A 12,277-nucleotide genomic window follows, 5' to 3' on the forward strand; every position below is an offset into this window, starting at 1 on the left:
AATTGTAGTGCCCAAACATTGTAATGCCAAGTACATTATACTGGGCTCGTGCATCTGGAGACATGCTCCCGTAAATTAAGTGGGATCTCATTGCTCTACAAATGCCAAACATGTGGTCAGTAAATGTGGGGTTTAGGCACACTGGGGCTCATAAGGGAGGGGGGCATTTGGATTTGGTGGAGCAGAATTCGCTGGATTTGTTTTGTAGGGAGACATTTTGCTTTTCTAGTGCCTTTGTGCTACCAATAACACCAATACCCCCCTATTTCCATTGACAGATGACGGACCTGAGTGGGGGCTTGCATTTTGTGGATTAAGTTGAAGCTTTTATTTGGAACATTTCACATAACATTTGGATCACATTTATCCTGCGCTCTATGCTGAGCACTTACATCAGGATTTCTATCAAAATCTCAAAATGATGTGATTCAGATGAAACCTCTGATGGATCTAATCACTAAAATGAGGCAGCAGAGTTACTCTGTACTCGTCTAGCCTGTGTTCTTTTCAGAAGTGCACAAAACTGTTGCACGATCGCGCTTTTATGCACACTGGAAAAGATGGACACCCTTGGATCATAGGTCAGACGGCGTCTAAAGTGCCTCCATCTGCCTCATTATAGGAAATCTTCCATAGTGGGTTCCATCTGAATCGCGTATTTCAGAGATTTACACAGAAACCGCGCTCTGAGTATTCAGTGTAGAGCAAAGGGTAAACGTGAGCCGAGCCTTACTGCACTCTTTGGGAGTAAGAAAGAACAAATCAATGGCAGGTCAAGAATTTATTCTATTTAATTTTTACAACTTTCCTCATGCAGTATAAGTGATTAGACGACTTTATTCTTCGAGTTAGTGTGTTTACAGCGATACCAGATTTATATATTTTTTTTATACTTGGCTACCATCACACACTATTTTGCAAGTTTTTGCAATGCCATATTTTGAGAGCTATAATTTCTCTTTATTTCTGCTGACAGAATCATGTGAGGGCTTGTTTTTTTCAAGTACATAACATTAATTAATTGGTTTCTATTCCAATTTTTGAGAGGCACAATTAACAAATACCATCAATTCAAGAATTTTATTTTTTTTATGTCACTCATCATTTGGTTAAAGTGATAAGGTAGCTTTATTCTTCTGCTCAGTATGATTACAGCGATACCACATTTCTAGAACTTTTTTATGTTTTGCCGTTTTTACACATTAAAAAAGATTTCATAGAAAAAATAACTATTTTTGCATCGCTGTATTCTGAGAACTGTAGCTTTTTCTTTCCACTGATGGAGCTGTAGGCGAGCTTGTTTTTTTTTTGCAGGACAAGATGTCGTTTTCAGTGATACCATTTTATTTCCATTTGACTTTTTGTTTGAGTGTTATTCCTCTTTTTGTTCGGTGGTATGAAGAAAAAGCATAGTTTTTGCCAAATTTTTAATTTAGTTTTTTTTACAATGTTCACTGAAGGGGTTAACCAGTGTTACAGTTTTACCGATCAGGTCATTCCAGATAGAGCGACACCAAATACATTTTCTGTTTTGTTTATTTGTGTTTTTACCTAAAGATACATATTTATGGGTATAATATTTTTTCATTTTTTTATCACTTTGTGATTTTTTAAAAATATTTTTACATTATTGTTTAAAACTTTTTTTTTACCTTTTTACTTAGTCCCTCTATGAGCTTTAACTTTTATCACTCTGATCGATGGTAAAATACATTGCAATGTACCAACATTGCAATGCATTTTACCTGTCAGTATTACACTGACAGAAGCCTCTTAGACCATGTTCCTGTAATGGTCTAAGCAGGCCACTGTCCCTGGCAGACCCAGAGATCGTCATGATGACCTCGGGTAGCCAAGACGATGATCAAACTAATTCCAAGTATTCTAGAAAATAATAACAGTGTTCACATCATTATTTGGTAGATTAGGAATTTTCTGTTATTCTTGTATTTAATCTATATATTATCTAAACAGAATGAAGTAATATCCTATAGAAGACATTTAGAACCAACCACCAACATTGCACATTATTCCCTATCAAACATACTGTATGACATAAACAAATGACAGCTATCATATATTCCTAAGCCCAGTTATATAGAGAACAAAAAGTATATCCTACAAATAGGAGTTTACATAGAAATCATGTGGCTCCATAGCAGAAGTCCTAATAGTCCCCTCACCCTCCTCCCTTAAAAAATAAAATCTATATATATTAGAAGAGTAGGCACAGTAATGGGTCATATCCATAGACACTGAAGGGAGTGTCTCCCAAATTTTAAAGGCAAGAAGATCATATATTGTACCAACAAAAATTCCCCACAAACGCAGTATGATACCCCCACAGTAAATTCCTACATAGTACCTTCAGGACTGCCATCAGGGCATTAATGCCCTTACTGGCATATGGGGCCCGGTGAGCAGAGGGGCCTAATATGGGCCCCCCTCTTCTGCTTACCGGGGCTCGGTCTGCAAGTTCAGTTACTCGGATGCGCATTCAGTTGAAATCTATTGTCATGCCGGATGTTTCCCGCACAGCAATAGTACACTCTGCGTTAGCGCGCAGAGTGTAATGACCACCATACAGCTCTTTACACGATTACAATGGCCTCCACACAGTTTTCTACACAGTGTACTGGTCTCACACAACTTTCCACACAGTATAATGGCTTGCTTTCAGCGTTCTACACAGTATATTAACCCCAACACAGCCCTCCAAACAGGATAATGATCCCCATACAATATAATGGCTCCAACAGAGTGTAATGAACACCATAAAGCTCTTTACACAGTATAATAGCCCCTACACAGCTGACAATACAGTAAAATGTCCCCTGCAACATACCCCTACAGCATTCTACATAGTATAATGGTCACCTCCTAGCCATCCACTTAGTATGATAGTCCCTCACAGCCCTCCACACAGTACAATGGCCTCCATAGCCACCACACAGTAAAGTGGCTGCAACACAGCGCTTAACACAGTAAGTATAATGGCCCCCACAAAACCCTCCACACAGTACAATGGCATACATACAGCCCCCCATACAGTATAATGACCCTTAAACAGAGCTCTCAATACATTTCCCTCTCCAGAACCCTCCACACACAGTATGACTTCCTACAGCCCTCCACACAGTTTAATGGCCCCCACAGTCCTCCATACTGTACAGTAACACCAACACACAGTATGATCACCCACACAGCTACACACACAGTTTGATCACCCCCACAGTCCCCTGCATTCAACTGATGGCCCCTAAATCTCCCCACACATTATGATGGCCCTACTTTCCTCTACACATAGTATTAAGGCCGCTCTTGATTGTCAGAGCTCAGATGCAGAGTGAATAATGGAACAAGGAGCTGATGGCTATCTTTCATTATTGCAATCTGTGGTAACTGCATCCATAATGCAGATATCATTGAAAATGAGAAGTCAAGCAAAGGGACAAGTGCCAGTGCTGGGCCATTCTCACTCATGGGCCCCATAGAGCCAATGTGATCTGTGGTTATTAGCTGTATGCCCCTGTTTAAAAATGATTATTGATAGCAAAACACTAGAATTTCCTCAAAGAACTTTTTTTTTAACCAAGCTATTTCTTCCCATCTTTAAAGCAAAATCCATAATCTTACTTGAAGTTTAATGCTAGTAATTATATTTCTAGATTTCACTGGCTATTTTAGTTGAGTAGATAGCCTGAGGTATGTTTTCTAATTTCCATAAAAATTCTGTAGCATACTGTATATCTTTGAAAGTAAGTGCTAAATTTGCTAGAGGCAGTTCTCAATCATAAGCTGTGTCCTGATCCACTTTCGATTTTGCTAGTGGTTTGGTGGGATTAGGTAATTTGGTTTTGTAGGAAAGTATAGCGAGACATGAGATACTTCATCTTCCTTTTAGTATTAGATGCCAAAAATCTGTCAGATGTACTGTATATACAGTTGTTAGATATACTTATTTTAAATACATTTTTGGTTGCTATGTGATGCTCTTGAGCAGTCAATTGAGGAGTTAAAATAAGGATTTATTCCTTCTTTTTCTCAATAAGATTGCTAAATGTAAATCAAGTATGTTTTTTGTTCTTTTTATTTAATTGATAGTACTGTATATACTGTTATCTATCATGAACAGATGTGAGATGGTCAGGAGCCCCATGAAAGGGTATCAAGAGCAACATGCTCCTCCCGAGACAGTATCATGAACACCAGACCTAGCGCTTAATATACTATCTGTACGGTAATTCCAAAATGCATACTATTATGCAGCAAATGTTGTCCATTAGTAATTTTACATCCAGTTCTCTTCTTTAATGGAAGAAAACAATGTAAACAAGCATAGATATAAATCTCGTTATGCACCAAGGTAATGTATTTCTACAATAATATTTGAGTGAACATCTCCCTAAAGCATTCATATAAATTATTTCCCATATCCCTGCTTTGATGATGCGATTTCTAGCAGAAATTCTGGGTAAGTTTTACTTTTAAATTCACGTAATAAACTATAATGGCAATTACTTTACTTCTAACAAATAACTACATTAAAATAATGAAGAAACAAACACGAAATAAACCGTATAATAAAAGGTTTACGCTGGAGAACAAAACACATTTTGCCATTCCACAGTACTTTGTACTCGTACTAATGTCTTCAAAATGTTTCCTTTATTTTTGACTTTATAATGCCTACATATTTTAGCTTTAGGAAATTTAGCAAATGCTATTGCTGAAAAGCCAATAATGTTTGTTAAACCAACATCCACTTTCCTAGAGGATATTAGGATGAGGTTGTTTTTTCTTTTTTTTTCTCTGCTTTTCAAGCTCGATGCATTGAGAGCACAGATTTCATAGCCTATCTTCAAAGCATAATAGTTTTTCCTACGACTTCCCACTGTTCGAAGAAATAGCTTTTGCTGGTTTCTGCTCTAGTCCACTGCCCGGAGTTGATTCTGAATGTCAAGGTTTAATATTTGCTGTAATCTACTTGATTTTGGAATGTATATTTCACCACCTAATCTAAAATGGTGTATTTCCACTATTGATAATTTTCTGTTACAGACATAGTGTTTTTGATGTTCTTTTCAGAAGCTGTCTATTTCATTTGCCTTACATAATGAAAATATATTCAATATAATGCATAACAAGAATCAAATGTTTGCGGTTTATTCCGGTTCCCAACCATTGATTAGTAAATCGTAGAGGAACCATAATGTTGATAAAATATAGACATCCATAGTGTCATTAGTGATTTGTGAAGAGTGCCAAGTTGATGTAAGGAAACTTATATGCCATCAAAATAGCCTTTTCACAAGGACTCTAATCTCACCTATGGGTGCAGCAATCCTAAAGTCAATATCATCCTTTATAAAAAGAGTTGTCACATGACTCAGGATAGCCACTCTCCACAAGGAGAAATTTTAATCATTAAACCACCTATCAAAGCCTCTCACCAAGCTAAATTAGTTCTCCTGCTTTGCACAAATTAAAGGCAAAAGCCCCGAAACATGTGCCTACAAATTGTGTTTCTGGTTTGGCTTCCTAGGTCATGTGGCAAGGCTCTGTAAAGAGTCAATTTTGGCTTTTTGGATTACTACCTCTAATATGTGTCACTTCAATCCCTGTTTGCTTTCTTTCTGAATAGGCTATTTGCATATTAATGATTTGATGTCATCCATTGCCTACAATGAGCATCCTTCAGACACCCTGTGCTGATGGCTTAAATCCTTCTGAATGAGAGTAGCTCTCCATTCTGGCTTATATAAGGGGTACCCCTCTATGATGTCCATGAGATCAAATTGAGTGTGATGTACACTATAACTGTCTTAATGGGATAGACCCTTTAGATAAACAACCATTTTCTATGTTAAAGCTATCCTGATCCACTGACAATAGGTATACTACTTGTGCATTATATCCTAAAAGCATGACCAGTTGAGGCAGTTGAAGACTAAAGATGAAAAATGCTGCTGAAAAGTACCTATGATAGACACAAATATTGTGTCATATGTACTGTATTGATTTATACCAGTGTTTCCCAACTCCAGTTTTCAAGGTCCACCAACAGCTCATATTTTTGGGATTTCTTTAGTATTGCAGAGTTAATGAAATTATTGCTTGTGCAGGTAATGCAATTTTATCACCTGTGCAATACTAAGCAAATCCTGAAAACATGACCTGTCTGTGGGGACTGGAGTTGGGAAGCACTGATTTGTACATTATAGCAACCAATGTTTAGCTCTTTTCTTAAAGGAGCACTCCCATCAAATTTGTTATCCTCTTAATATATTGCAATTATCATATTATATAGTACTATGTGCTTACAATTGCTCATTTTGCCCTACAACCCAGCTAATTATTCTCTTTTCTGTTAGGTCCATGATATCACTTGATTGAAAAACGGACTAGCTGAATCCTTTTAAGTTCTATGTAGAAACAGGAGGTCAATTTTCTGTCTATGAGTCATAAGTCACTGCAAAAGTCCCTGGCAGAGGGGAGGAGTGGAGCAGCTGGGTCAGGAGATAAAGAAGGGAATGGTAAATGCAGTGACAAGAGACTTCCTGTTTCTACATAGAGCAGAGAATAGAGAAGAATTAGCTGGGTAGAAAAGTAAAATGAGCAATTGTAAGTACACAGTGTTATATTATATTATTATTATTATTATTAATTTATATAGCGCCATTGATTCCATGGTGCTGTACATAAGAAGGGGTTACATACCAAATAAAAATATTACTTACAGTAAACAAACTAACAATGATAGACTGGTACGGAGGGAAGAGGACCCTGCCCTTGCGGGCTTACATTCTACAGGAATGGGGAGGAGACAGTAGGTTGGGGGGGGGTGCAGTAGCTCCGGTGTTGAGGAGGCAGCGGGGTCATGGCAGGCTGTAAGCTTTCTTGAAGAGATGGGTTTTCAGGTTCCGTCTGAAGGATCCAGATGTGGTGGATAATCAGACATGTTGAGGCACAGATATTCAGGAGAAATCTTGGAGGCGATTGCATGAGGAACGGATAAGTGTGGAGGAGAGAAGGAGGTCTTGGGAGGAGCGGAGGTTACGTGAGGGAATATATCGTGAGATTAGTTCAGAGATGTACGGAGGAGAGAGGTTATGGATGGCTTTGTAGGTCAGTGTTAGTAGTTTGAACTGGATACGCTGGGGGAATGGGAGCCAGTAAAGGGATTTGAAAAGGGGGGTAGCAGAGGAGTAGCGAGGCGAGAGATGAACAAGTCGTGCAGCAGAGTTGAGGATGGACTGGAGGGGTGCGAGAGTGTTAGCATTTATGCCACAGAGGAGGATGTTGCAATAGTCGAGACGGGAGATGATGAGGGCATGCACAAGCAGTTTAGTAGAGTTAGGGTTGAGGAAAGGACGGATTCTGGAAATATGATAATTGAAACGTATTAAGAGGAAAAAACACTTCGATGGGAGTGCTTCTTTAACCACAAAACTAAATTTAATTGGCTGCTATAGCCAAAAATACATGATGACTAGATGTCAATATCGAACTGAACTATATGATGATTGAAATGTATTAAGAGGAAAAAACACTTTGATGGGAGTGCTTCTTTAACCGCTTCCCGACCGCCCACTGTAGATAAACGTCCGCGCTGCACAGAGCCCAGGCAGTGGGTGGTCTCGCAGTGCTCAGGACCCCCAGGGTCCTGCAAATGCTGTGAGAGTTGTGCAGAGCGTTAGCTCTGACAGGGAACATCATCGGGACCTAATTAGATCATGTCCCAGTGATGTTAACCCTTTGCAGTCTTCTATATGCCGCGATCTATAGTGATCGCGGCATATAGAAGACAGCAGGAGGAGAGGGCGTCGTCCACTTACCTCTCCGACGACCCCTTGATTGCTTTCAGGACCTGGCGTTGCTATGGCAGCTGGAGGTCACATGACCGCCTCCAGCTCTGCCATATATGGTGTCCTTCCTGTCTGGCTTCAGCCTGTAGCTGATGCCAGACAGGAGACTGTGAAACAGTCAGTGAAGATCTCATATAATGTAATACATGTCTATTACATTACATGAGATCAGGGATCAGAAAAATAAAAATTAATGTCCCATATAGGGACTAAGTAAAAATGTAAAAAAAAGTAAAAAAAATGTTTTGAAACTGTTAAAAAAAAAAAAAAAAAAAATAAAAATAAATAAATAAAATATTAAACCGATAAATCCATATATTTATGCAAAAATAAAAAAAGTACACATATTTGGTATTGCCGCGTCCGAAACAACCCGAGCTATAAAACTGTCACACTAATTAACTCCTTATGTGTACACCGTAATAAAAATAAATAAAAAACGGAGCAAAAACTATGCTTTTTCCTCATATCGCCAAACAAAAAGTGGAAAAAAATGCGATCAAAAAGCAAAATGGAAATAGAAATGGTACCCCTGAGAACGTCATCTTGTTCCGCAAAAATCAAGCTGCTATGCAGCTCCATCAGCCAAAAAATAAAAAAGTTATACCTCTCAGAATAAAGCAATGCAAAAAAAATATTTTTTCTATAAAATGGTTTTATTGTGTAAAAGCGCCAAAACATAAAAAAATATACAGTAAGTGTAGTATCGCTGTAAACGTACTGACCCGAAGAATAACGCTGCCTGATCACTTTTACCACACGCAGAACGGCATAAAAAAAACCTCAAAAAACAATTCCTGAATTGTTGGTTTTTGTTAATTTTACCTTCCAAAAAATGGAATAGAAAGCGATCAAAAAATGTCACGTACCCACAAATGGTACCAATAAAAATGTCAACTCGTCCCGCAAAAAACAAGCCATAACATGACTCTGTCGGCCGAAATATGGAAAAATTCTAGCTCTCAAAATATGGCGATGCAAAAACTAGATTTTGCAAAAAAAAAGCGTCTCTTAGTGTGTGACAGCTGTCAGTCATAAAAACCCGATATAAATCTGGTATCTCTGTAATCGCACCGACCTGAAGAATAAAGTAATCTAATCAGTTATATCACACTAGGAACGGCGTAAAAAATAAATAAAACCAATTCTTCACCTGCTACTGATTTGTTTATTATGTCTCCCAAAGATCGCAGTTTGGCTCGGCACACATTTATCCTGCGCTCTGCGCTGAGCACATGCGCCAGAGTTTCCATGTAAATCTCTGAAATATGTGATTCAGCCGGAACCCATGATGGAAGATTCCCTGTAATGAGGCAGATATAGGCCACTGTGGATGCCGTCTGGCCTGTGATCCCACGGTGTCATTTGTTTTAGGCGTGCATAAAAGTGCGGTTGGCCACAGTTTTGTGCACTTCTGAAAAAAAGGACACCGCTAAACAGAGGCCAGACGGAGTCCAGAGTAACTCTGCTGCCTCATTACAGTGAATGGATCCTGCAGGGGTTTCATCTGAATTACATCACTTGGAAATTTAGATGGAAACCCCGATGTAAGTGCTCAGCCTAGAGCGCCGGATAAATGTTACGTAAAATGTTCCCAATAAAAGCTTCAACTCAGTCCTCAAAAAAAGCAAGTCCCCACTCAGGTCCGTCATCTGTTAAAAATATAAGGGACTTCCAAGCTACTGGTAGCAGAAAGGCTCTGGAAAAGCGAAATGGCCCTTGCCCCCCAAAAGAAATTCAAAAAATTTTGTTCTCCCAAATCCAAATGCCTATTCTACAATAATTTGTTCTCCAATTGTCAAATCGCACTCCGTCCCCCCCAGAGCTCGCCATATGGCTGAGCGGTACGATACAGCCACATATGGGGTATTGTCACTTTTAGAAGAAATTGTGTGACACATTTCGGCACCATTTTTACCCATTGCCCTGTGTGAAAATGTAAAATCTGAGGGTAAAACATTTTTTTGTGGTAAAAATATAATTATGCTTTTTTCACTGCCCAATGGTATAAATTTAAAAATTAAAAAATACTCACTACTTCCCTAGATGAATTCCTTGAGAGGTGTAGTTTACAAAATGGGGTCAATTGTGGGGGTTTCTGCTGTTTCGGCATGTCAGCGACTCTTCAAATGTGACATGGTGTCTGCCGCCTATCCCAGCCAACATAGCGCTCCTTTCTCTTCCGAACCCTGCCGTACACCAAAGCAGTGGTTTTCCCCCACATATGGGGTATCGGCGTGTTCAGGAGAAATTGAACAACAAATTTCATGGTGCAATTTATCCTGTTACCCTTATGATAGTACAAAATTAGGGAAAGGAAAACATTTTTTGTGGGAAAAATGTGAAAATTTTATTTTTATGGCTTAATATTATAAACTTCTGTGAAGCAGCTGGGGGTGCAAGGTGCTCACCACATATCTAGATAAGTTCCCTAAGGGGTCTAGTTTCCAAAATGGTGTCACTTGTTGGGGGTTTCCACTGTTTAGGCACATCAGGGGCTCCCCAAATGCAACATGGCGTCCGCTAATTATTCAAACAAATTTTACATTCAAAAAGTCAAATGGCGCTCCTTCCCTTCCGAGCCCTGCCGTCCGCCCAAACAGTGGTGTGCCTCCACATATGGGGTATCGGAGTGTTCAGGAGAAATTGCACAACAAATTTCATGGTGCAATTTATCCTATTACCCTTATGATAATGCAAAATTAAGGGATGAAAAACATTTTTGCGGGAAAAATGTGAAAATTTTATTTTTACAGCTGATTATTATAAACTTCTGTGAAGCACCTTGGGGTTCAAGGTGCTCACCACACATCTAGATATGTTCCCTAAGGGGTCTAGTTTCCAAAATGGTGTCACTTGTGGGGGGTTTCCACTGTTTAGGCACATCAGGGGCTCTCCAAATGCAACATGGCGTCCGCTAATTATTCAAACAAATTTTACATTCAAAAAGTCAAATGGCGCTCCTTCCCTTCCGAGCCCGGCCGTGCGCCCAAACAGTGGTTTGCCTCCACATATGGGGTATCGGCGTGTTCAGGAGAAATTGCACAACAAATTTCATGGTGCAATTTATCCTATTACCCTTATGATAATGCAAAATTAAGGGATGAAAAACGTTTTGCAGGAAAAATGTGAAAATTTTATTTTTACAGCTGAATATTATAAACTTCTGTGAAGCACGTTGGGGTTCAAGGTGCTCACCACACATCTAGATAAGTTCCCTAAGGGGTCTAGTTTCTAAAATGGTGTCACTTGTGGGGGGTTTCCACTGTTTAGGAACATCAGGGGCTCTCCAAACGCAACATGGCGTCCGCTAATTATTCAGACAAATTTTACGTTCAAAAAGTCAAATGGCGCTCCTTCCCTTCCAAACCCTGCCGTGCGCCCAAACAGTGGTTTTCCCCCACATATGGGGTATCAGCGTGTTCAGGAGAAATTGCACAACAAATTTCATGGTGCAATTTATCCTATTACCATTATGATAATGGAAAATTAAGGGATGAAAAACGTTTTTGTGGGAAAAATGTGAAAATTTTATTTTTACAGCTCAATATTATAAACTTCTGTGAAGCACCTTGGGGTTCAAGGTGCTTACCACACATCTAGATATGTTCCCTAAGGGGTCTAGTTTCCAAAATGGTGTCACTTGTGGGGGGTTTCCACTGTTTAGTCACATCAGGAGCTCTCCAAACGCAACATGGTGTCTTCTAATTATTCAGACAAATTTTACATTCAAAAAGTCTAAGTGCGCTCCTTCCTTTCCAAGCCCTGCCGTGCGCCAAAACAGTGGTTTTCCCTCACATATGGGGTATCAGCACGCTCAAGAGAAATTGCACAAAAAAATTTGGGGTCCATTTTTTCCTGTTACCCCTGTGAAAATAAAAAAAATTGGGTCTAAAGTAACATTTTTGTGAAAAAAGTTAAATGTTAATTTTTTTCTTCCACATTCCAAAAATTCCTGTGAAGCAACTGAAGGGTTAATAAAGTTCTTCAATGTGGTTTTGAGCACCTTGAGGGGTGCAGTTTTTAGAACATTGTCACTTTTGGGTATTTTCTGTCATGAAGACTCCTCAAAGTGACTTCAAATATGATGTGGTCCCTAAAAAAATGTTTTTGTAAATTTTGTTGGAAAAATGAGAAATCGCTGGTCAACTTTTAACCCTTATAGCTCCCTAACAAAAAAAAATTTGGTTCCAAAATTGTGCTGATGTAAAGTAGACATGTGGGAAATGTTTTTTATTAAGTATTTTGTGTGACATATCTCTCTGATTTAAGGGCATGAAAATTCAAAAGTTTGAAAATTGCAAAATTTTCAAAATTTTCACCAAATTTCTGATTTTTTCACAAATAAACGCATGTGATATCAAAGAAATTTTACCACTATCATGAAGTACAATATGTCACGAAAAAAC

The 12,277-nt window shown here is 38.8% G+C and overlaps 1 protein-coding gene across 1 annotated transcript in view; it reads left to right on the plus strand.

The window, feature by feature from the left end:
- The window catches only part of PCDH15 (protocadherin related 15), a 2,836,044-nt gene that overhangs the window by 802,043 nt on the left and 2,021,724 nt on the right, over nucleotides 1–12,277 (plus strand). The gene's annotated exons all lie outside the window — the stretch shown is intronic.

The sequence above is a fragment of the Phyllobates terribilis genome, unplaced genomic scaffold (genome assembly GCF_046119375.1).
Source record: "Phyllobates terribilis strain yellow unplaced genomic scaffold, ASM4611937v1 Scaffold_5__5_contigs__length_657084704, whole genome shotgun sequence".
Classification (NCBI taxonomy): Eukaryota; Metazoa; Chordata; class Amphibia; order Anura; family Dendrobatidae; genus Phyllobates; species Phyllobates terribilis.